The sequence below is a fragment of the Lactuca virosa genome, chromosome 2 (genome assembly GCF_052849685.1).
Source record: "Lactuca virosa cultivar CGN04683 chromosome 2, Lactuca_virosa_CGN04683_v6, whole genome shotgun sequence".
NCBI lineage: Eukaryota > Viridiplantae > Streptophyta > Magnoliopsida > Asterales > Asteraceae > Lactuca > Lactuca virosa.
Window position 1 is genome coordinate 171,321,208 of NC_136427.1, and position 26,687 is coordinate 171,347,894.

The following is a 26,687-nucleotide window of genomic DNA, read 5'->3' on the forward strand; positions in this document are numbered from 1 at the left end:
ATGTATATGCAATATTATACCTTTCACGCACTTCAACTTTAGTTCTTTAGAACTCTTATTCTTGTTTCCTCGTTTTGACCAAACATCACAACAATGTTCGTCCTAGAAAAGTTTAAACACCTCGAAATACAACTAGAAGCTATACAATCAGCAACCAACAATTTTTCTGTAGACCATCTCATAGGGGAAGGAGGATTTGGTAAAGTTTACAAGGGAGAACTCGTCCTATCAAAGGGGCAGACCACAGTTGCTATAAAACGCTTAGATCGTAATATGGGGCAAGGAGACTTTGAGTTTTGGAAGGAGGTAATCATGCTTTCTATTTACAAGCACCAAAATATTGTCTCCCTCTTAGGGTATTGTGATGAAAATGATGAGAAGATCCTTGTGTACGAGTTTGCATCCAATAAAAGTCTTGACTTGCATCTCGACAACAAGGATCTAACATGGGTTCCACGCCTCAAAATATGCATTGGGGTGGCTCGCGGACTTGCATACCTTCATAATCCTGCTGGAACCCAACAAAGAGTTTTGCACCGGGATATTAAAAGTTCTAATATCTTGTTAGATGAAAACTGGAATGCAAGGATTGCGGATCTGGGTCTATCAAAATTTGGCCCAGCTAACCAACCATACACATTTGTTATCTCCAATAATATTGCGGGCACAATTGGGTATTGTGATCCCCAATATCTTGGGACTGGGATACTAACAAAGGAGTCAGACGTGTACTCCTTTGGTGTGGTGTTGTTTGAAGTTTTGTGTGGGAGGTTGTGTTTAGGGCAAAATGATAAGAGTCAGTCATTTAGCAATTTGGTACGCAAACATTACAAAACGAATACCCTAAATGAAATTATTTTTGGTGAAATAAAGGATGAAATACATCCTAGTTCTCTGCACGTGTTTTCAGAAATGGCTTATCAATGTTTGAAGGGAGACATTGAAAAAAGGCCATTAATGGACAAGATGGTGACGAAACTTGAAAGTGCACTCATATATCAAGTAAGTTGTTTTTTTTCCTTCTATGCAATATTCATTTTAGTGATCTTAATCTATTTTTTGTTAAATTTCAAGAAAACAAGATATATTGTTATATTATTATATGAGAAATGAAATTAATTGCTTCTAAATTCGTCATAGCTAATTGGTTAATGGAGATAACAAAATGCAACATCTGAAAACCATAAGAATAGTTAGTATCAACTTTTCAAAGTTAGAATTTTACCAAACTACATGGGTTATGTAATTTCTTTAATAGATTATCAAAATTAGATAAAAAATAAATATATCTAAAATATTATTTTTCTTGTTAAATATAATATAATGAATTGTATATGATTTAGTTTTTATATTATATTTTATAATATTTTTTTATGCTTTGGTGTGAAATATAATGTTAAAGATTGAAGATAGTATAATATCTTAACAAACCAGCAACTATGACATCCAAATGATGGGTAGCTGTATCTTTTAGTGCATCACATTTGTTTATACGTTTTATATATCCAATAGTCACATCTATACTACTAAACAAACCAAAGAATAGTGTCATTAAATAGTAATCCTATTTGAGATTTGCTCAACCTATACGCCTTAATTTCTTACTTGTCTCCATTAAGAACGATGACAAAAAAAATTGACATGTTTAGTTGTTTACTATCGACTGACGATGATTTAAGAATATATTTAAAATAATATTATTAGCTATCATTTATTCCCGCTTAAATTATAGTACATGATTTTATCTTATTTTTGTTTTTTAGAACAACTTATATATATATATATATATATATATATATATATATATATATATATATATATATATATATATATATATATATATATATATATAGAGAGAGAGAGAGAGAGAGAGGTTTAGGTTATTTTGTTTAAAGTAATTATTGTGTTATTGTATTTATAAATATGGGCCAATCAAATTTACTTATTTTAAGAAAGTGATTAATATATATTTATGAATTAAATATAATTGAAAAAATCTTCTTAATTAATTACAAGGGTAATTTAGTCAATTAATATAGATTTAATAAAGGAAAATTGCATTTTTTAAGGGATCATAGATTCTATTAATTTTAAAAATCCGATTTTACGAATTATAATTCTTTTAATTCGGACATTCTGACAGAATATGTTTATGAGTATATTCAAAAATTCTTGAACAATCATGAATTTAAAAATTTCTTGTAGAATAACAAATTCTTGAACAATCAATTGAAGAATAAAAACAACAAATACATTACTTCTTATAGAATACGGGTAACAATTGTTAATAATTACATCAAAATCTAACAACGACTAATACATTCTAAAAGAATAATGAGGTCCGTTTCAATTTTGTGGTCCGTTCTTCAAGCATCAACTTCTGTGATTCCAACAGAATTGGAATTCGTCATTCCATTCCAACAGAATTGGAATTCTTGATTCCATTCCAATAGATATTAGCCAAAAAAACTGCTCATTCTGATATGTATATTAGCCAAAAAACTGCTTTTCATTTCCTTTCCTTCCCTGTCAAACACCCAATCCAAACACCCATTGTTTTATATCCAATTACCATTTTGACTCTGTTTCAGAAATCAGAATAGAAATCAAAAGCATAATCTATTTGAAAAGAAATAAGAGCCAACACCACATCAAAAATTAAATCACAGTAATATAAGGCAGGAAGCATACTAAAACCATGTTTTTGAAACAACATTACACACAAGAGGGGTTGCAGTCGACGTCTGCCCTTATTTAGCTTCTACCGGAAGTAGCAGTGGGCAAGGGAAGCGTGTGGGTGATGCTTCTTCGACAAGAGGGGTTGCAGTCGACGTCTCCGATGAGCCCATTGTGGTTTCCTTTCTCATCACGGGTAGTGAAGGAATAGTGGGTGATTGGGTGATGTTATTTTTCGAAGAAACAAGGGAGTGGAGGTTGGAACCGCTTAGGATGGTCACCGACAACAATCCACAGAAGAAAAGCAGTAGCAACAGTTTGTGGTGGAGTGGTGTTTGGTGATTGCTTGATTTCACTAGGGGAGGGAAGTTGCCTTTTCCGGCGACCCTTTTGGGTTCCTTTCCTGTCATTGGTCAGCAGCAAACCAACGGAGCAACAATAGCTACAGTCGATGGTGGAGTGGTGGTGCTACACGATCTGTAGGAGGCAAAGAGGGCTGCAATCGCCGACAAAAAGTCGTCGACCATAGGCTTCTTCTTCATTAATTTCATAGACGAGAGAGAAAAAGAAAGCAGTGAGGGAGTGATAGTTCATCGATGTACAAGGTCGATAACGGATGCCCTTCTTTTTGTTTCAGGTCATCGACGGCTGTATATAAGAAAATAAATTAGGTTAAGAGTGAAGGCTAGCAAGATTATAGGGATTATTTTTGGAAGTTATTAAACAAATGACTAAATTACCCTTATTTATTTATTTAATTATTTATTTAATTTTGATTGGCCCACATTTATGCATACGATAACACAATACTTAGTTTAAACAAATGAACCTAGCTCTCTCTCTCTCTCTCTCTCTCTCTCTCTCTATATATATATATATATATATATATATATATATATATATATATATATATATATACACACACTTACATCCTACTTATAAAGCTACATTGTTTGTCCCGAGAAAGTGAGTAGTTTTTTCTTTTTTGGTGGTAGCACCAGTGATAATTGGGTGACACATTTTATTTTGACAAAATCTCATGTCTTTGTGGTTTTTTAGATTCTCATGTTTCATGTCTAATTTCTTTTTTCGTAATATGGATGGTCTGTGCATTCAGTTTTTTGCGTGATTGATTTGTGACCCATATAAATGACTTATGTATCATTTTTAATTTAATTTTTTTTTTATAATCTGTTAATCTTTTATTAAATAAAAAAAAGGAAACTTAAAGCCCTACCAGCCCCTATCGGGTCCCTCACCTTACCCTACGACATTTATTTTTTTCTTTTCTCTTTCAAGTGCATATGAAACCACAACATTAAGGTAGGAATTTCCAGGTGCATTCTGATAATACATGGTGGGGCTGATTTTGAGATAGGAATATCGAGGTGTGTTCTTATTCAAAAAAAGTCATGAGTATTCTGATAATCCATGATATTAAGATAGGAATTTACTTAACTTTTTTTTTCTGAGCAACTCTTTGAGTTTGAAGATGATCTTAAATAATAATTGCCCTTTTATAGGCGTTCTTCGAATTTTGATCTATTTCAGTTTATGTTAAGTTTTTTTTTTTATATTAGTGAGATATGTAAACATTTATTCTCGAAACTTGATTTTGATTATCCCTTGTGAGAAAATTGTTTTTTTTTGTTTATGTGTGTCTTTAATTTGAAACAAAACTCTAATTTCTAGGTGTCTTTGATTCTTATTTATAAAGTTATCTTGTTTTTATATAAAATTTCCACTATGGTTGGGGCACCTCCTCCTTTCACATTCAGCATACAATCGTTTATGAGGCTACACAATCTTCATGTGGAAAACGAAAATGTTAATTAGATATTTTTTAATTTTATCTAAGTGTAATAGTTTTTTTTATATCTTATTCAACAAAAATATCGCTTATAATAAAGTCATAGTAAAATAACTAATGGATCAAAATATTCTTTACACTAATATTGTTTATTAAAAGAAAAGATTTTCTAAGAATGTTAATATACGAAAAGATTCATAATTAAAAGAAAGTGAAATGGTTCATGTTGATGAAATAGGCTTTCCACAAATCTTGTTAACATTGTACCTCTACAATTCACAGGGCTCCAGTGTTCCTCCACCACCTAGCCTATCTGATGTAGGTTCTTCAACTTCTCCTAACCAAAGCCGCCAGAGGTCCCCTGCGAATCATGTAGTTTATTCAAATGGGTATGTGAATTTTTTCGATGAAAATTGCTACATATATATAATATAAGTAAATTAAGGTTGTAATCGTTCCAAAACATCATCAAGCCATAATATAAAAATGTATCAAAACATCATAACATCGGAAGTCTATAGTAAATTAGTAGTGATACACGTTCCATACAGTTAAGTTGGAGCATTCCCCTAAGCAGAGGAACTACCTGAAAAATATTAAATCAACAACTATAAGTACAAATCTTAGTAAGTTCCAAAAAAATATCACATATCATAATACACATACAATGCATACAAACAAAAGGTTTTCGACTAGTGCCGATCCACCAGATCAAACAGTGAATAATGGCTTTATTGCACGTCTAGTCATAACGACGACTAACTGCTTTAGTGTATGTTTAACCATCACAACGGTTAACGGTTCTAGTGTATGTCCAACCATAGAAACGAGTAATTTAGGTTTTTAGATCTAGTGCCAATCCACAATTAACTCCTCAAACATAATATGTGGACATATCATACAATCAAACAATCAAACAATCAACATGAAAAAGACTATACTGACACTTTGCATAATCAACACACTAAAATTCATCTACATCCTAACATACTATATATATATATATATATATATATATATATATATATATATATATATATATATATATAGTATAGTGAGATAACTCACCTGAACATAAAGCTGAAGAATCAATGCTACAGCCTACACGCTCGAATATGCTTAAATCACTCTCACGAAGCACCTAGATAAAATCAGAGGTCAAACCTTGGCCTACAACTTATACTCACCAAGTTTAACTAAAAACTAAACTCGTCCAAAAGTCAACGTTCAACAGGTCAAAATCAATGCTTAACAACCATGCACCGCCCATCGCGTCATGATCACTAAAGGAAAAAACGGTCGTGAATGCCCATCGCGACTTGTTTCGTGGCACCCTACCGGTCGTGTCACGAATATCCGTAAATCAGCCAATTTTTATTAAGGTTTTAACCTTTTAAGACCAAAGACCAAATCATCATATATGATTCTTCTAAGGGTTATAATGAATAAAGTTTCAAACTTTGTCCAGATCCTAGGCTTAATCACTCAGAGCTTCAAACCCTGAATCAAGATAAGCTCAAGATGGTCAAGAGCTTGTGCATGGTTCAAAAGGAACCCATGCATATACATACTTTTTTCTACTCGAAGATGGCTAGAAGATCATTCCAATCTGTTCTAAGGTTCTGAGGTTGCTCAAACCCCAAGAACAACATGTCTATATTGATAAAAGGGTCCAAAATCCCCTTAAGACCTAGATCTAAGCATAAAAACACATAAAGCAAGGATATTTATACTCACAATGAGTCCAAAAGAGGATAAGGACTGTGAATCTACACTTGCGAGGATTCTCTTGCACCAAAGACCTTGATCTTTGTTGGGGTACAAAGTTATTCATGATTGACTTTGTAAATGTTTGACTTTTGTAGACCCACTTGCATGTGGTGCTTTAGCCTTTTGACATGAGATAGAGAGTGAGAGAGAGACATGTAAACACCTCTATATAAGGTGGGTTCATACCACTTATGGAGGTGTGCTTGAGAGGTGTAAAAGTTGAGTGTGTGAGTGTGTGTTATTTATGTAGATGTAGATCTATGTCCCTTTTTGTAACACCATACATATTCAATACATCTCTTAAACACCCACCATGTTCATTGTGCAATCTTTAATTCTGCATGCCAAACCATGTTCTTTAATTACTACAATCTCCTTCAAAACACACTTCCAATGTCACAAAACAGTAAAGAACACTTGAAAGGAAGGCCAAGGTTTCACAATGGACGTTTTAGAGGTGGAGGGTGGAGGCTGATGAATAAGATGAAACCCTAAAAGTTAGCACCATTATATAGGGCTCAAGGCCCGAGACCTAAGGTTTTGGCCCCTGACGGCTTCGCGTCGCGACCACTACATGGTCGCATCGCTAGTGTCACGATATATAGAAGTCGCGTCGCATTCCGTCCGAAACCCCAAATCTTAATCATAGATAATTCAACACAAAAACAATTCATACCTAGAAAACATATGTTACACAAACACCTTTTTAACTTACTGGATTTTTAAAAAAAGCCAATAAGTCGATAAGTTATTTCAAAAAGCAATCTCAAAAACCTTCTAACATGACTTATCATCATTTTTTAGGTGTTAAGGGTGTGTTTGGTATAGAAAAATTGAATTGAAGCGGAGAATGTAAATGAAAAGAAAGAAAATTAAGCAAAAGAAAAAGAATCGATTCAAACTGTTTGGTACAACAGAGAATTCACCATACATGAGAATCAATTTTTTTGTTTCGCGAAAGTATGTAATGAAATGAGGTCCTCCATGGAATCTTGAAAACCCTTGTCGATTTCATACCTCATAAAAGCCTTTTTCAGAGTGAGAATCGGAGGGGAAGCATCATAGCAAAAAATGAGCAGCCAAGGGCCGCAACTCGTCAAGGGAACAATTCAATGTATAGACGAAAAAATCCGTTTACTACCATCAAAAAATTGTTATCAACTCAATCGGAAAATGGAACTATCTCCACCGGAGCCACTAATGGTTATCCATTGAAATCCCCTTCGCCTATTCCCACCTCAATTCAATCATATTAATCAATCGTTTATAAGTTACCTAGCGAAATGACAGTTTAATTGAGATGGGTTAACGGTACTCAAAGTGCTCTAATGCATTTATCCGTTTTATTAGCTTGTTCTTAGGAATACTATGTATGAATTATTTCTCCATGAGCATAAATGTCATGAATTGAATATAAGTAATTGTTCATGCTAGAAGGAGAGTTATATAGTGTTTTTATTTGTTTTTTGTATGGTATTTTAATGAATATTTGTTTTTGATTGGTTAGTGGCGAGAGGATCGTGAAGAAGCTCAGGTTGTCAAAGGTCCTCACAATGTCGGATGAAACCTCTGTGTTAGATGTTTGTAGGAGAATGGCAGCTCGTCGTGTTAATGTCGCGATATTTACGGATGCTGATAGTTTGCTTTGTGGAATAGTCACCGGCAAGGTTTGAAAATTAGAATATCTACCCGTAATCTATAATCATAATTAAAAAATTGCAATATTTGTGATATTGACAAGCCAAAACAAGGTTGTGTGTCATTTCTTGAAAAACAAGTCTTTATTTTCTATTTTGGTATTCCTTACATTTTTTTGAACTTTCCTTGCATGGTTTTCTTTTTGTTCTCTGACTAATTGACTATCATTGTCTTTAGGATATAGCAACTAAAGTTGTTGCAGAAAAACTAAGCCCACACCAAACAATAATATCAAAAAGTTACGACAAAAAATCCTATTTTTGTCTCTTCTGATTCTTTGGCAATGGATACCCTTCAGAAGATGATCCGAGGTTAGTTTAGTTTCAACTTTCATGTGGTTTTATATATTTATATTTTATCATTTAGTACGAAAACAGGAAAATTTAGGCATCTCCCAGTTGTTGAAAATGGAGAAGTTATTGCATCATTGGATATTGAAAACTGCCTCTATGATGTTATATCTGGAATTGAAAAAACTGTGGAACGCGAATCGGAAAATAATTTGACTTGTGAGTATTTAAATTATCAATGATAATATTGTGATTAGATATTAATGACATTTCAAAAAACTACTTTTTTGGGTACTTTAAAATTGATTACCTAAACTGCATTTCATAATGCAGTGTCATTATATATTAATCGTTGTGAGTCTATGACTAATGATTTAAAATCATTTTTTCAGCACCTTCTACTTTTGTGGAGACGCTAAGTGACCAAAAGTTCCAGTCCTCTTTGTCAACCATCATTACCGAAAATTCCAAGTATTTTTTTTAATTATTTTTTTGGAATATATTTCCATTTATGTGTCACTAAATTAATTTGGTAGCTTCATTATGTCCCAGGGTCGCAATTGTTATGGCATCAGATCCAGTTTATGTTGCTGCTAAAAGGATGAAGGAATTGCATGTTGGTTCTGTTATAATTATGGCTGGAAACATTATTCAGGGCATATTAACGTAAGATTATTGTTTGACTATGACCTTGATTCGTTATTTATATTTTAGGCTTTTTAGTTTTTAGTTTAAAAATGCATCGGTTTCCAATATTTTTTTTAGTTGGTATCGGTTAGCTTTGAGTTGACTCTGCTCGATGACACTCTTATTGCTTGTTTATACTATATTAAATAGTGTTTTTGGTTGTTTTCAGTTCAAAGGATCTACTCATGCGAGTTGTGGCACAAAATCTTCCTCCTGAGTTGACATTTGTTGAAAAGGTTATATTTTTACAACTTGTTAATTTTTTTGAGGACTTCAATTGTGTAGCTAAAAGTTAATGCCTTGTAAGGAAAAAGAGTGAAATTAGAATGTTGAAATAGAAAGAAATGAAAGTAAGGTGCTATAATACACAAATAAATGAAAGTGCATTGATGTTTCTTGTAGTTGGCTCTAATTAAATAGTCACTTCTAAAATGCACATCCAAACTCCTATGGTTTCTTTCGGAATATTTATTTTTTTAATACATGGGAAATTTTTGTATTTTTATAAAATAAATGTTCTTTCTTTAAGGTTATGACACCAAATCCAAAATGTGCAACGGTGGACACAACGATTCTTGAGGCACTACATATAATGCATGATGGGAAATTCTTACATCTTCCTGTTATAGACAAAGGTGGGCTTTACCTTTTTATAATATCCAAAATTATTATCAATTTCACCTGATTTTTATTTACTTTTTTGGTCAGATGGAAGCGTTGTAGCATGTCTGGATGTCCTCCAGATAACTCATGTGGCTATTTCGATGGTAATTCTAAAAGTTGTTTACATATGATCACCTTTTGATACATATTTAATTTCTTATGATGAAGATGTATATATTATATATTAGTTTATAACCTGTGAGAATCATATTTATAAAATTAATTAAACTTTCATGTTAAAAAATTAAAATTAATAATCAATTATTTTAAATAAATTATTACTTAAGAAAATATTTTTTAGTTATATAAAATTATAATCGTTGATTTGAGTATCATCTTATAATATGTAATAATTTTATTTTATTTTTTAATCTAATATTATTTATTTAATATAATTAGAGTGAGAAATTTAAATTTTAAAATTTGAAATCATATCGTACTATATTATAAAGGAAACATTTTTTCTTTCACCACATTCATTTGAAACTCTCATTCATATTTCCTTTCACCACATTAATTTGAAACTCCCATGACTTTTCAATTTCTTTCTAATAATGATTATAAGTTGGTTAATAAGATTAAATAAATATCAAACCTACAGTGTAATCATATATAAACTAAATTACAATATTAAAATAATATATTTACTTCTACTTATAAAGTTATGTTTTTTTAACTTTTTACATATTATACTTAATTTATTAGTTTTAATATATTGTTGGATGTAAACCATTATCATTTTAAAGCTACAACTTTTGAACAATTTGTATAAAATATTTAAATTATAAACTTAAATATAAGATTATAGGACCAACTTAAATATAAATTTTAGTTTAACTTAAACACCCCAAATAATATTTTGTAAATAGTTAAAAGTGATAAATTGTAGTGTCTTTCTAATAATGATTATAATTTGGTTAATAAGGTTAGATAAATATCAAACCTAAAGTGTAATCATTAATAAATTAAATTCCAATATTAAAATAATATCTTTATTTGTACTTATAAAGTTATGTCTTTAACTTTTAACATATTATACTTAACTTATTATATTTAATATGTTGTTGTATGTAAACATTTATCAATTTAAAGCTACAACTTTGGAACAGTTTCGACAAAATATTTAAACTATTAATTTAAATATAACATTATAGTGTCAACTTAAATATAAATTTCAGTTCCACTTAAAAAACCCAACGAATATTTTGTGAATAGTTAAAAGTGATAAATTGTAGTGCTAAATGTAAAAACTAAATTATAATATCAATTTAACTAAAATATTTATAAAGATATTTGTATAACCGTTAAAAGTTTTCAAATAAGTAGCTTAAAATAACTTACAATAACAATAATTAAAAATAACTTTATATAAATGATTATATTTTTACCTTTAAAATAAAAAACAATGTCTGATGTTTTAAATAATTATAATGATAGAAATTAAAACGTTAAAAAAATTAATTTTAAAAAATTAATTAACAATAACAAAAACTATAAATAGCATTAAGCCATATATTATATTTAATTTTATTCATGAGTAACTCGCGGGTAGAAGTTATTCAAACAGTTGAGATTATACAGTTATAATAGATGTATATATTATCATATAATTCAAAATAATCAATATATTATATCAATTAAATAAATGTATATAGTATATATTATCATATAATTCAAAATATTCAATATATGATATCAATTTAGTATAAAAATTATTATATCAAATTTAACAACAACGTTATTGTTACATTAAAAAAAAATATATATTTGTAAAGACTTCAACTATATAGGTGTTTCTGCGCAACGCGCGAGCATTCACCTAGTTGATGATTAATAGGTTGACAAGTAGCATGCGAGGTGACATATTAAGTTAATGAGGAATTATAATAGTATGACACTTGTCATTAGAAGAATAAACATATTCATTTATTAAAATAGAGAGAGAGAGAGAGAGAGATAGAGAGAGAGAGATGGAGAGATGTGTGTATATGTGTGTGACGGCATCGATCATGATATCTTTTCTACATGGAATAGCTTCCACAGTCACAAGACCCAGGATAAATACATATACCTCAAACTAAAGGCGATTAAAAATGCAATCATTGAATGGAGAAGGCTCGAATTCGAGAAAGATCACAAAGATCTCTTTGACATCAAATCTAAGGTGGAAGGTTTAGATGGTGCTGCGAAGGAAAGAGCACTCACTGATGAAGAAAAGGCGTTCCTTAGGGAAGGAAAAAAAATACTTGAACTTGAACACCTATCTAGGCTTGACTTACAGCAACGAGCCAAGATCAAATGGCTTACTGGCGGAGACGAAAACACCAAATTTTACCATAATTTCCTAAAAATTAAAGGCAGAAAAAATACCATTCAAGGCCTCATGGTAAATGGGAATTGGGTATCTGATAAAGATTCTCTAAATGCGGAAGCATTACGTTTTTTTGGTGAAAAATTTAGAGAAACTCAGACTGTTAGGCCCCTTCTCCTCAATCAAAATCTCAGACGACTCTCTCCGGAAGACAACGCCTCCCTGGAACTTGATTTCAATCTCGAAGAAATTAAGGCTGCTATATGGGACTGCGGGGGTGATAAAGCCCCCGGGCCGAATGGATTCACCTTCCAGTTTTTTAGGAGATATTTGTGTCTGATACAAGACGACATCATGAGGTTCGTTAGATAATTTGAAGCCAGTGGGCATTTTGCTAGGGGTGTTAGCTCCTCATTCATTACCTTAATACCCAAAACCAAAGACCCGTTCGCCCTTAATGACTATCGACTCCCTTAATGACTATCGACTGATCAGCCTTATAGGAAGCTTATACAAGATTATCGCTAAAGCACTTGCTAATCGCATCAAACGGGTTATAGGCACGATGATTAATGGCATCCAAACCGGTTTCATCGAGGGACGCAACATACTTGATGGTCCTCTTATAATCAACGAGATTTAGTCTTGGGCTAAAAAAGAAAAATGGAAGGCATTCCTATTCAAAGTTGCCTTTGACAAGGCGTTTGATTCTATTAACTGACACTTCCTTGATTCTAGTATGTTTCAAATGGGTTTTCGAGAACCGCTGGCGCTTTTGGGTCAGAGGTTGTCTTTCTTCTTTTCGGGCTTCGGTGTTAATTAATGGGTCCCCGACCTTGGAATTCCCCATCTCCAAGGGAGTCTGCCATGGGGACCCTTTATCCCCCTTTTTGTTTATCTTGGCGACGGAAGGGCTAAATGCTTCTATGAAATCAGCCTGTCAACGATCTCTTTTCCGTAGCATCCAAACTCCGAACAACGACCCATCCATCTCACATCACTTTTATGCAGACGACGCCATCTTTGTTGGTCATTGGCCAAGCTATAACTTCATTAACCTATCTCGGATTCTTCTTTGTTTTAACGTTGTTTCAGGTTTAAAGGTGAATTTCCATAAGTCACACGTCTTCAGATATTGAAGTAGCCAATTGTGCTGATATCTTGGGATGCGAAGCGACACCCTTTCCTTTCACCTACTTATGAGTTCATATCGGAGCGAACATGGCTTTGAAGTGGAATTAGAAACCTATTGTTGACCGGGTTCAAAACAGACTCTCAACTTGGAAATCCACGACTCTTTCATTCGGAGGGCATCTAACTCTCGTCAAATCGGTGTTGGGCAGCATTCCATTATTCTATTTCTCTATCTTCAAAGCTCCTACGTCGGTGATGAACGATATGGAGAGAATCTGAAGTCGTTTTTGTGGGGTAGCACCGAGGATAAAAACAAGATTTGTTGGGTCAATTGGAAGGCTATTCTCGCGAACAAAGAAAAAGGCGGTCTGGGCGTGGGATCTCTTCAAAGTATTAATATTTCCCTCTTTTTTAAATGGATTTGGCAATTCTATAATAAAGATACCGATTTATGGAGTCAAGTTATCAACAACATAAACAATCTCGCGAGAAAACTGGTGACAAAGCTTGCTAAGCTTTCTATCCCCGACACTTGGGGGAATATTGTCAAAATCATCAAGGACCTCGATCTTCTTGGTATCCAATTTAATCAGATTCTAAATTGTCAGGTTGGGAATGGGGATTAAACACTCTTTTGGCTCGAAGATTGGTTTGGCGGAGGTTCCTTTGGGTCAAGGTTTCCTCATCTTTTTAAACTGGACTCCAAACAATCATGTTTTATTCCAGAAAGATTATCTTCCACAGACCCCACGTGGAGTTGGAAAAGAATTCCTCGCAGGCCGCCTGAATCGCTGGAGCTTGATCAACTAAACAATCTTATTTTCGTTGTCAACCTTACTGATGCAAATGATATTTGGAAATCCAAACATGATGCCAATGGTGATTTTTTTTGTGAGCAACCTCGCATGCGTTATTGACTCCAAACTCACGTGTGGAATTCCAAATGCAACTTTTTGGACTAATCTTGTTCCCCTTAAAGTATCGTGTTTTATTTGGGGAGCGAGTCTTGATCGCATACCTACCGCTACCGCTCTTAATCATCGTGGTGTCTCTACCTCCTCAACCTCCTATCATCTTTGTTCCACTGGCTTCAATTCCACTGATCACATCATGGCGGGTTGAATCTTTACTCGGGAGGTCCTTTATTGGGTTTTTAAATGGTGTGACATCCCTCTCCAGTTTTCAACTCTATTAATGAAGTCATCGTTTTCACGGCAAATTGGGGTCGTTGCCCTCAGAAGAGAATAATTTTTGTGGCGGCCGTATACGGTCTTCTATGGAACGTGTGGAAAGTTGGAAATGACATGTTTTTTAACAAGATTCATCACTCCCCTTCCAAAACGCTGGATACCATCATATTTACGGTTTTCAATTGGGTTAAAAATATGGGTAATTTTGGTAACTATAATAAGCCTGATTGGTTATGTTTCCCTTTTAAGGCTTTGTAATTTTTTATTTTGTTTCCTCCTGCTTTTTTTCTCTTTAGCAGTGAGTTTTCTTTTATAACATCACCGTTTTAAAAAAAGAATAGTAACATTTAAAATAAAAATTCAATTATTGAATTTGAACCAGTCAACCAACCCGTTAATTACCTAAGAGCATCTCATACGATGAGGAGACTTTTGTATAGGTACAGCACCATCATATACTCATTGTACAAGCTGGCAAATGTCGTTAAAGCGCATGGAAGCTATTAATTAGCCATGTTAAAGTCCATGCTAGTTTTTATAATACTAATTTTTTGATTATTTTAAAATTACTTAATAAACGTCTATATGTAAGGTGGATAGGGTCGACTAAAAGACATGAAGTTCTATATATTATCAAGCAACTATGTATATGAAATCTGGGCGTGCCTTTCCTCCTCTCGTGCCTCGGTAGTGGTAAACAGATGCCCCACAGATGAATTCAATGTTTCGAAAGGAGTCCGCCCAGGAGACCCGCTGTCTCCTTTCCTGTTTATCGTTTCCACGGAGGGGCTTAATGTAGCTTTATTAGCTACTAAAAAGAAAGGCATTTTCAAAGGGGTAAAAATCCCTAATTGTGATATCGTATTATCATACCTTTTCTACGCAGATGACGCCCTTTTCATGGTGAATGGTCTAAAAGAAACATAAAAAATATCGCGCGTATCCTCCGTTGCTTCCATGAGTCTTTGGGGTTGAAGGTCAACTTTTTCCAAATCCAGTGTATTCAGAATTGGAGTCAGCGCTGAGGAGACGAACGAATGGGCAAATATTTTGTGTTGCGTCTCTAGCTCTCTCCCTTTTTAGTATCTCGGTGTTCCTGTTGGAGCCAACATGAATTTGGTGAAAATTGGAAACCCATTCTTGACTGTTTCAATTCCAAACTCTCGCTATGGAAAGCTAAATGCCTTTCATTTGGAGGTCGTATCACCCTTATCAAGTCTGTGCTCAAAAATCTGCCCACTTATTTCCTCTCGCTGTTTAAAGCTCCGGCTAGTGTTCTTGAGTCTCTCGAGAAAATACGGAGACGATTTCTATAGGGAGGAACTGAAGAGAAAATGAAGATTCACTGGATGTCTTAGGATAAGTTAGTGGCGCCTAAGGACAAAGGAGGGCTAGGTGTCGGCTCTATATGTGCTCTTAACATTGGTCTTATTGTAAAGTGGTGGTGGCGGTTAAAGACTAGCTCCTCATCACTTTGGTGTAAATTTATTCATGGGATTCATAAGCTTGACGGGAAACCCCATCATCAAATCTCTAGTGGTACCGTTACTGGAGTTTGGAACAATAATTCCAAAGCGAAAATGACATCAGAAAATTGAATCTCAATTTCTATGACATTTTTAAAGTGCAGACTGAGACTATTTTGCCTTACAGACAAAAATGGATATGCCTTTTGAACCCAAATGGTATATATACTGTGGACGCTGTGAGATTAATTGTTGATCAAAACCTGGCTGCTGAGTCGAACCCGATGGTTGTGTCGTGCAAAGAAATTCCTATAAAAGTGTCGGGTTTTGTCTGGAAGGCAGAAAAAGGGAGAATTCCCACTGCGGAGGCTCTCTCAGTTAGGGGCGTTCCTATTGATTCTATTGCGTGTGGTTTATGTGGGGAGGTGGAGAACGCGGACCATATTCTGATTTCTTGTCCTTTCGCATCTAAGGTGCGGAGCTGGATTGGAACCTGGTGCAGGATTCCTTTCCCATTTTTTGCCAACACTCGTGCTTTATTAGATTTCATTAACCACTGGGGGATATGTCCCAAAAAGAGACGCATTCTCACCATGATCTTGTATGGTCTTATCTGGAGTTTGGGTAAAGCTAGGAATGCTAGATTGTTCAACAAGCATATCGTTTCTGTCTCTTCGGTTATGCATGATATTATTTCCTCGGTTTTCCTTTGGGCGAAGCATAGGGGTGAAATGGGGATATGTAATTGGATTAATCGGTTATCTTTTCCTATCTCTAAGTTTTGGAAGGAGGTAATCATGATTTCCATTTACAAGTAACCAAATATTGTCTCCCTCCTAGGGTATTGTAATGAAAATGGTGAGAAGATTCTCGTGTACGAGTTTTCATCCAATAAAAGTCTTGACTTGCATCTCGACAACAAGGATCTTACATGGGTTCCACGCCTTAAAATATGCATTGGGTGGCTCACGGACTAGCATACCTTCATAATCCTGCTGGAACCCAACAAAGAGTTTTGCATAGGGATATTAAAAGTTCTAATATCTTGTTAGATGAAAACTGGAATGCCAGGATTGCGGATCTTGGTCTATCAAAATTTGGTCCAGCTAATCAACCATACACATTTGTTATCTCCAATAATATTTCGGGCACGATTGGGTATTGGGATCCCCAATATCTTGGGACTGGGATACTGACAAAGGAATCAGATTAAGTATAATATTCAGTAAAATTGCTTGGACTTTCAATTGCACCACATCATTTTTTGCCATTTATTCTAACATCACTAATCACTACAATACCTGAGGGGTAAGGGGATTGATCTAGAAAGATCTCTTCTTCTTATTATAAGATCCTAAACACTCTTTCAAGAAGAAGAAGAAAGCCATGACTTTTAGACTCCTCATGGATCGCAAACATCAATGATGGGTCTGTTCCGAGTTTAAACAAGATCATCCCACAAATTCTAGTCATGTCCCTCGTTTAAAAAGAACGTTGTTTGATTTCTTCTTCACCAGATACACCATCGATATACCTGTTTCCATTCTAATCAATCCAGCTAAAAGCCTAAAATCCCAGTTCTCCAATCGTTTCCATGACCTCCACCTCTACCATTAACAACACCGGAAAAGCTGGGAGCTTTTCCAGTTACAACCATCTCAATGTCCTCTTCCCCCACATGTAATCTCTCAATATTTTTATTCAAACTTTCTAACATAAAAGAAGATGGAGAGCATGTGAAAGTAAAAGACTTTTTACATGGACAAGTTAGCCACTAGAGAATCTACTCTAATAAATGAATGTTTTTTTGTCACATGTCACATTCTCATTTAATTTGTCAAATGTCATTTTGTGGTTATTTTGAATTAATTTCTTTTTCACATGTCATTTTGTGGGTTTATCTATTTTAATAAATTCCACATAATACTTTAATATAATAATTACAATAAATGTAGTAATAAATGAATATCAATTTCATTAATAGACTTACCTTCTTATTTCAAAATTCACAAATTAAAGCTCATTAGTTTATTTTGTTTATTTATTTAAATTTAAAATATAAAAAAATCAATTTTAATAATTCATTATTTTTCTTATAAATCAAAAGGTCTTAAATATTTAAACATTTATATTTAATTTTTTTAATTAACTCATGTAATACATAAGTCGTACACCTAGTAGAGATAACAAATGCAACATCTGAAACCATAAGAATAGTTTGTATCAACTTTCCAAAGTTAGAATTTAACCAAACTACATGGGTCATTTATGTAATTTCTTTAATATATTATCAAAATTAGATAAAAAAGAAATATACCTAAAATATTATTTTTTCTTGTTAAATATAATATAATGAGTTATATATGATTTTGTTTTTATAATAGTTTTTATGCTTTGGTGTGAAATATAATGTTAAAGATTAAAGATAGTATAATATCTTAACAAACTAGCAACCATAACATCGAAATGATGGGTAGTTGGATCTTTTTGGTGTGAAATATAATGTTAAAGATTAAAGATAGTATAATATCTTAACAAACTAGCAACCATAACATCGAAATGATGGGTAGTTGGATCTTTTAGTGCATCACATTTGTTTATACTTTTTATATATCTAATAATCACATGTATACTACTAAACAAACCAAAGAATAATGTCGTTAAATAGTAATCATATTTGAGATTTGCTCAACCTATACGCCTTCATTTCTTATTTGTCTCTATTAAGAACGATGACAAAAAAAATTGACATGTTTACTATCGATTGATCGATGATGATTTAAGAATCTATTCTAATAAATAAAGATCTTTTTGTCACATGTCACATTCTTATTCATTTTGCAACATGTAATTTTGTGGTTATTTTAAATTAATTTTTATTCCACATGTCATTTTATGATTTTTCCATTTTATTAAATTTCACATTGTATTTAAATATAATAATAAATAAATGCATATCAATTTCATTAACGAACCTTCCTTTTAATTTCAAAATTACTAAATTAAAGCTTCATTAATTATCTTTTTTTTATTTATCTAAATTATTTGTTTAAATTTAGAAAAGAATAAAAAACAATTTAAATTTTATTATTCAATATTTTCCTACTTTTCTTATAAATTCAACATCTCAAATTGTTTAGAATTTTATATTTAATTTTTCTTTTAAATAAACTCATGTAATACATGGGTCTCACACCTAGTATATTTTAAATAATATTATTAGATATCCTTTATTCCCCCTTAAATACCTACATTTCTCTATTAAATCTTTAATTATACTTGACTTTATCTTATTTTTGTTTTTTAGAATATATATATATATATATATATAGCTACATTGTTTGTCCCAAATAAGAAAGAGAAAGTGAGTAATTTTCTTTTTTGGTGGTAGTACTAGTGATAATTGGGTGGAACATTTTATTTTGACAAAATTAGATGTCTTTGTGGTTTTTTAGATTCTCATGTTTCATGTCTATTTTTTCGTAATATGGATGGTCCTGTGGATTCAGTTTTTTGCATGATTGATCTTTCACCCATATAAATGACTTATGTATCCGTTCTATTTATTATTTTTTTTTTTATCTTCTGTTAATTATTTTATTAAAGAAAAAGGAAACTTAAAAGCCTTACCAACCCTTGTCGGGTCCATCACCTTACCCTACGACATTTCTTCTTCCTTTTCTCTTTCAAGAGCATATGAAACCACAAGATTAATGTAGGAATTTCCATGTGTATTCCGATAATACATGGTGGGGCTAATTTTGTGGTAGGAATATTGAGGTGTGTTCTTATTCAAAAAAGTTCATGAGTATTCTGATAATCCATGGTATCAAGATAGGAATTTACTTAACTTTTTTCTTAGCAACTCTTGAGTTTGAAGATGATCTGAAATAATAATTGCCCTTTTATAGGCGTTCTTTGAATTTTGATCTATTTAGTTTATGTTAAGTTTTTTATGTTAGTGAGTGATCTATTTAGTTTATGTAAACATTTATTCTCCAAACTTGATTTTGATTAGCCCTTGTGAGATAAGTGTTCTTTTGTTGTTTATGTGTGTCTCTTTAATCTGAAACAAAACTCTAATTTCCAGGTGTATTTGGTCCTTATTTATATAGTTTTTCTTATTTTTTATATAAAATTCCCACTATGTTGGGGCACTTCATCCCTTCACATTCAGCATACAATCGTCTATGACGCTATATAATCTTCATATGGAGAATGGAAATGTTAATGATATATTTTTTATTTTTATCTAAGTATAATAGTTTTTTATATCTTACTTAACAAAAATATCGCTTATAATAAAGTCATAGTAAAATAACTAATGGATCAAATATTCTTTACATTAATATTATTTATTAATAGAAAAGATTTTCTAAGAATATTAATATACGAAAAGAATCATAATTAAAAGAAAGTGAAATGGTTCATGTTGATGAAATAGACTTTCCACAAATCCTACTAACATTGTACCTCTACAATTCACAGGGCTCCAGTATTCATCCACCACCTAGCCTATCTGATGTAGGTTCTTCAACTTCTCCTAACCAAAGGCGGCAGAGGTCCCCTACGAATCATGTAGGTTATTCAAATGCAGGGTATGTGAATTTTTTGCTGAAAGTTGCTACATATATATAACTAGTAATTGAGCTTGTGCTTTACCGCGATTTTTTATGTGTTTTTGTTGTGTATTAGGAAAGTATATGAGGGAAAATCATATTATATATAGAACGGGGGATAAACACGAAATTTAGAAAATGAAGGGGTGAACGTGACATTTTATAAAGTTAAAGGTGGAGGGGGGTGAAAATGATATTTTAAAAAGTGAAGGGATGAAAGATATCATTTTACAAAATCGAGGGGTTGCAAGTGACCGGTTATACAAATTTGGGGATGAAAGATGAAGGGGGTGAAAGTGACATTTTATAAAGTTGAAGGTGGAGAAGGTGAAAGTCATATTTTAAAAAGTAAAGGAATGGAACATATTCTACAAAATAAAGGGGTTGTAAGCAACGTATTATATAAAGTTGAGGGGTTAAAGTCGTACTTTACGCATTGACATAGTTGTACATTGTGTATTTTTTCTGTTAAGAGGGTCAAAATAACATTTTAATAATGAGAGCGGTGAAAATGCATTTTACAAAGTAGATGAGGGAAAATCGTATTTATATATACCACAGGATAAGTAGGAAACTTTAGAAAATAAAAAAAATGAAAGTTATATTTTACAAAGTTGAAGGTGGAGGGGGTGAGAGGTTGCAAGTAATGTATTATACAAAGTTGAGGGGTTAAAGTCATGTTTACGTATTGACATAGGTGTACATTGTACATTTTCTCTGTGGAGAGGCTCAAAGTAACATTTTAAAATGGGAGTGATGGAAAATGCATTTTAAAAAGTAGATGAGGGAAAATCGTATTTATATATACTACAGGATAAGTAGGATACTCTAGAAAGCGAAGAGGTGAAAATGATATTATACAAAGTTGAAGGTGGAGGGGTGAAAGTGGAATTTTTAAAAGTAAAAATATGAAAAATATTATTTTACAAAATAAAAGGGTTAAAAGTGATAGGTTATATAAAGTTAAGGGATTGAAAATATATTTCATGCATTAATGTACTTGTATATTATGCATAAAAGACTATACTTTTAGCTACAATAATAGTCCTTACATACATGAAGTTTGTTTTTGTATATATTTATAATATAAGTAAATCAAGGTTGTAACCATTCCAAAACATCATCAAGCCATATTATAAAAATGTATCAAAACATCATAACATTGGAAGTCTATAGTAAATTAGTAGCAATACGCATGCCATAGAGTTAAGTTGGAGCATTCCCCTAAGTAGAGGAACTACCTGAAAAAGATTAAATCAACAACTATAAGCATAAATTTTAGCGAGTTCCTAAAGATACTACATATCATAATACACATACAATGCATACAAAGATACTACATATCAGAAAATTAGTAGCTCTAATGCAGATCCACCTGATCAAACAGTGACTAATGGCTTTAGTGCACGTCTACTCATAACGATGACTAATAGCTTTAGTGCATGTTTATCCATCACAATGGTTAACAGTTCTAGTGTATTTCTAACCATAGAAACGAGTAATTTAGGCTTTCAGATCTACTTTCGATCCACCATTAACTCCTCAAACATAATATGTTGACATATCATACAATCAAACAATCAAATAATCAACAGGAAAAAGACTATATTGTCCCACTTGCCTAATCGACTCACTACAATACATCTACATCTTAACATACAAAGGCTATATAAACGGTAATACATAGTATAGTTAGATAACTCACTTGAAGAGAAAGCTAAAGAATCAATGCTACACACTTAAATACGCTTGAATCAATCTCACGAAGCACCTAGATAAAAAAAACCGGAGGTCAAACCTCGGCCTACGGCTTATACTCACCAAGTTTGACCAAAAGGTAAACTGGTCAAAAAGTCAACGGTCAACAGGTCAAAGTCAATGGTCAAGGGCCACGCGGCGCGACCCAGATCCTGGTCACGTCGTGATCACTAATGGACAAAACAGTCGCGAATGCTCATCGCGACTTTTTCGTGGCACCCTACTGGTCGCATCACGAATATCGGTAAATCAGCCAATTTTTATTAAGGTCTTAACCTTATAAGACCAAAGCCCAAATCATCATATATGATTCTTCTAAGGGTTATAATGAAGAAAATTTCAAAATTTGTCCAGATCCTAGGCTTAATCACTCACAACTTCAAACCCTGAATCAAGATAAGCTCAAAATGGTCAAGAGTTTGTGCATGGTTCAAAAGGAACCCATGTACACACTTTTTACTACTCGAAGATGGACGGAAGATCATTCCAATCTGTTCTAAGGTTCTGGGGTTGCTCAAACCCCAAGAACATCAAGTCTATATTGATAAAAGGGTCCAAAATCCCCTTAAGACCTAGATCTAAGCATAAAAACGAATAAAGCAAGGATATTTGTACTCACAATGAGTCCAGAAGAGGATAAGGAAGCTGAATTTACACTTGCGAGGATTCTCGTGCACCAAAGACCTTGATCTCCTTCAAAACACACTTCCAAGGTCACCAACAGTCAAGAACACTTGCATGAAGGCCAAGGTTTCACAATGGACGTTTCATAGGTGGAGGCTAGTGAATAAGATGAAACCCTAAAAGTTAGCACCATTATATAGGGCTCAAGGGCCGAGACCTATGGTTTTGGCCCTAGCGGCTTCGCGTCGCGACCACTACATGGTCACGTCACTACTTATTGACGTGGCTCGCGCCGCGACATATAGAAGTCGTGTCGCGTTCTGTCTGAAACCCTAAATCTCAATCTTAGATAATTCAACACAAAAACAATTCATACCTGGAAAACAAAACAACAGGTGTTACACAAACACCTTTTTAACTTATTGGCTTTTTAAAAAAGCCAATAAGTCGGTAAGTTATTTCAAAAAGCAATCCCAAACACCTTCTAACATGATTTATCATCATTTTTTAGGCGTTAAGGGTGTGTTTGGTACAGAAAAATTGAATTGAAGCAGAGAATGTAAATGAAAAAAAACAAAATTAAGCAAAAGAAAAAGAATCGATTCAAATTGTTAGAATTCACCATACATGAGAATCAATTTTCTTGTTTCGCCAGAGTATGTAATGGAATGAGGTCCTCCATGGAATCTTGAAAAACCCATGTCGATTTCATACCTCATAAAATCCCTTTTCATAGTGAGAATCGGAGGGGAAGCATCATAGCAAAAAAATGAGAAGCCAAGGGTCGTAGGCTCGTAGCTCGTCGAGGGAACAATTCGATGTATAGACGAAACAATCCGTTTACTACCATCAAAAAATCGTTATCAACTCAATCGGAAAATGGAACAATCTCCCTCGGAGCCACTATGCATTGAAATCCCCTTCGCCTATTCCCTCGTCAGATCAATCATATTAATCAATCTTTTATATGTTACCTAGCGACATGACAGCTTAATTGAGATGGGTTGAAGGTACTCAAATTGCTCTAATGCATTTGTCCGTTTTATTAGCTTGTTCTTAGGAATACTATTTATGAATTATTTCTCCATGAGCATAAATGTCATGAATTGAATATAAGTAATTGTTCATGCTAGAAGGAGAGTTATATGGTGTTTTTATTTTATTTTTTGTATGGTATTTTAATAAATATTTGTTTTTGATTGGTTAGTGGCGAGAGGATGGTGAAAAAGTTTAGGTTGTCAAAGGTCCTCACAATGCCGGATGAAACCCCTGTGTTAGATGTTTGTAGGAGAATGGCAGCTCGTCGTGTTAATGTCGCGATATTTACAGATGCTAATAGTTTGCTTTGCGGAATAGTCACCGGAAAGGTATGAAAATTAGAATATATACCCGTAATCTATAATCATAATTAAAAAATTGCAATATTTGTTATATTGATAAGCCAAAACCAGGCTGTTGTGTCATTCCTTGAAAAACAAGTGTTTATTTTCTCTTTTGGTATTCCTTACATTTTTTTTTGAACTTTCCTTGCATGGTTTTCTCTTCTGTTCTCTAACTATTTGACTATCATTGTCTTTAGGATATAGCGACTAGAGTTGTTGCAGAAAAACTAAGCCCACACCAAACAATAGTATCAAAAGTTATGACAAAATATCCTATTTTTGTCTCTTCTGATTCTTTGGCAATGGATACCCTTCAGAAGATGATCCAAGGTTAGTTTAGTTTCAACTTTCATGTGGTTTCATATATTTATATTTTCTTATTTATTACAAAAACAGGAAAATTTAGGCATCTCCCAGTTGTTGAAAATGGTGAAGTTATTGGATCATTGGATATTAAAAAGTGCCTCTATGATGTTATATCTGGAATTGAAAAAACTGTGGAACGCGAATCGGGAAATAATTTGACCGGTGAGTATTTAAATTATCAATGAAAATATTGTGATTAAATATTAATGACATTTCAAAAAACTACTTGTTTGGGTACTTTAAAATTGATTACCTAAACTGCATTTCATAATGCAGTGTCATTATATATTAATCGTTGTGGGTCTATGACTGATGATTTAAAATCATTTTTCAGCACCTTCTACTTTTGTGGAGACGCTAAGTAACCAAAAGTTCCGGTCCTCTTTGTCAACCATCATTACCGAAAATTCCAAGTATTTTTTTTTAATTACTTTTTTTGGAATATATTTCCATTCATGTGTACTAAATTAATTTGGTAGCTTCATTATGTCCCAGGGTCGCAATTGTTATGGCATCAGATCCAGTTTATGCTGCTGCTAAAAGGATGAAGGAATTGCAAGTTAGTTCTGTTATAATTATGGCTGGAAACATTATTCAGGGCATATTAACGTAAGATTATTGTTTGACTATGACCTTGATTCGTTATTTATATTTTAGGCTTTTTAGTTTTTAGTTTAAAAATGCATCGGTTTCCAATATTTTTTTTAGTTGGTATCGGTTAGCTTCGAGTTGACTCAGCTCGATGACACTCTTATTGCTTGCTTGTACTATATTAATAGTGTTTTTGGTTGTTTTCAGTTCAAAGGATCTACTCATGCGAGTTGTGGCACAAAATCTTCCTCCTGAGTTGACATTTGTTGGAAAGGTTATATTTTTACAACTTGTTAATTTTTTTGAGGACTTCAATTGTATAGCTAAAAGTTAATGCCTTGTAAGGAAAAATAATGAAATTAGAATGTTGAAATAGAAAGAAATGAAAATAAGGTGTTATAATACACAAATAAATGAAAATACATTGATGTTTCTTTTACTTGGTTCTAATTAAATAGTTACTTCTAAAATGCACATCTAAACTCCTAGGGTTTCTTTTGTAATATTTCTTTTTTTAATACATGGGAAATTTTTGTATTTTTATAAAAAAAATCTTCTTTCTTTAAGGTTATGACGCCAAATCCAACATGTGCAACGGTGGACACAACGATTCTTGAAGCACTACATATAATGCATGATGAGAAATTCTTACATCTTCCTGTTTTAGACAAAGGTGGGCTTTACCTTTTTATAATATCCAAAATTAATATCAATTTGCATCAGATTTTTATTTACTTTTTTTGTCAGATGGAAGCGTTGTAGCATGTCTGGATGTCTTCCAGATAACTCATGTGGCTATTTCGATGGTAATTCTAAAACTTGATTACATATGATCACCTTTTGATGTAGAATATTTATTGTTTATCCAATTATATCTTTTTATTGGGAAAGTTGCAATAAATAGCAATATATTTTACTTTATTTCCAATTTGGTCATTCGAGTTTTGAAATTGTTACTAAAACCGCCCAACTTTTGAAAACCATTCAACTTCCGATATAAATTCAATTACCAAAAATGAAGTGAAACTGTAGTGCTATTTATTGGAATCGGACCTTTTTTATTCAATCCTAACTTGATTGAACAAATAAGGATATATTTCCAATATATGGAAAGCTCGTTTTTGACAATTAAACTTAAAGTATACAATTCTTAATATGTTTTTTCTCCAATATTAATACGTTAACCTTCTGATTCTCATAAAACGTTAGGCAACATGTAGACTATAAAACTGATATATCTGATGTAAAGGACGTCCATAATAGTTGTAATTAATGGAGTAGCATTTTTTGTACATTAGGGGGTGTTTGATTGGTAGCCTCTTAATGGCTCTGCATCTGAATGGTTCGAGCGTTTGATATGCTTCCCATTGCCTCCTACCGAATCAGAGATGGCGCTTTTCGGCTCAGATAAAAAAAAGTGTCTTCCCTCGGCGCCCCCTTGGTAGGTTTGAACTCTAAAAATCGATTTTATCTTCTCTGATTTTCTGCAATCTATTTTCTGAAAAATTAGAACTCTGGAATCTATTTTCTAAACCTTCAATATCGGTCTATACTTGAAATTTTTTGAACCTTCAATTTGTATTTTCTGAAAATTTTGATTGAACCTTCAATTTATGAAACCAGAGTGTAAATTGTATGATGTTCAAATTTCT

General features: G+C 32.9%; 1 pseudogene across 1 annotated transcript; it reads left to right on the plus strand.

Annotated features, from left to right (window-relative positions):
* On the plus strand, positions 1–26,661 carry LOC145159728 (uncharacterized; annotated as a pseudogene). Its single transcript, XR_013737881.1, has 20 exons — positions 1–1,002; positions 4,769–4,875; positions 7,764–7,923; positions 8,132–8,265; positions 8,332–8,463; positions 8,637–8,715; positions 8,797–8,910; positions 9,101–9,167; positions 9,461–9,566; positions 9,640–9,698; positions 20,184–20,293; positions 23,904–24,063; positions 24,276–24,408; positions 24,475–24,606; positions 24,779–24,857; positions 24,940–25,053; positions 25,243–25,309; positions 25,603–25,708; positions 25,783–25,841; positions 26,334–26,661. The product of XR_013737881.1 is annotated as an uncharacterized LOC145159728 (transcript).
* The last annotated feature ends 26 nt before the right edge of the window (positions 26,662–26,687 follow it).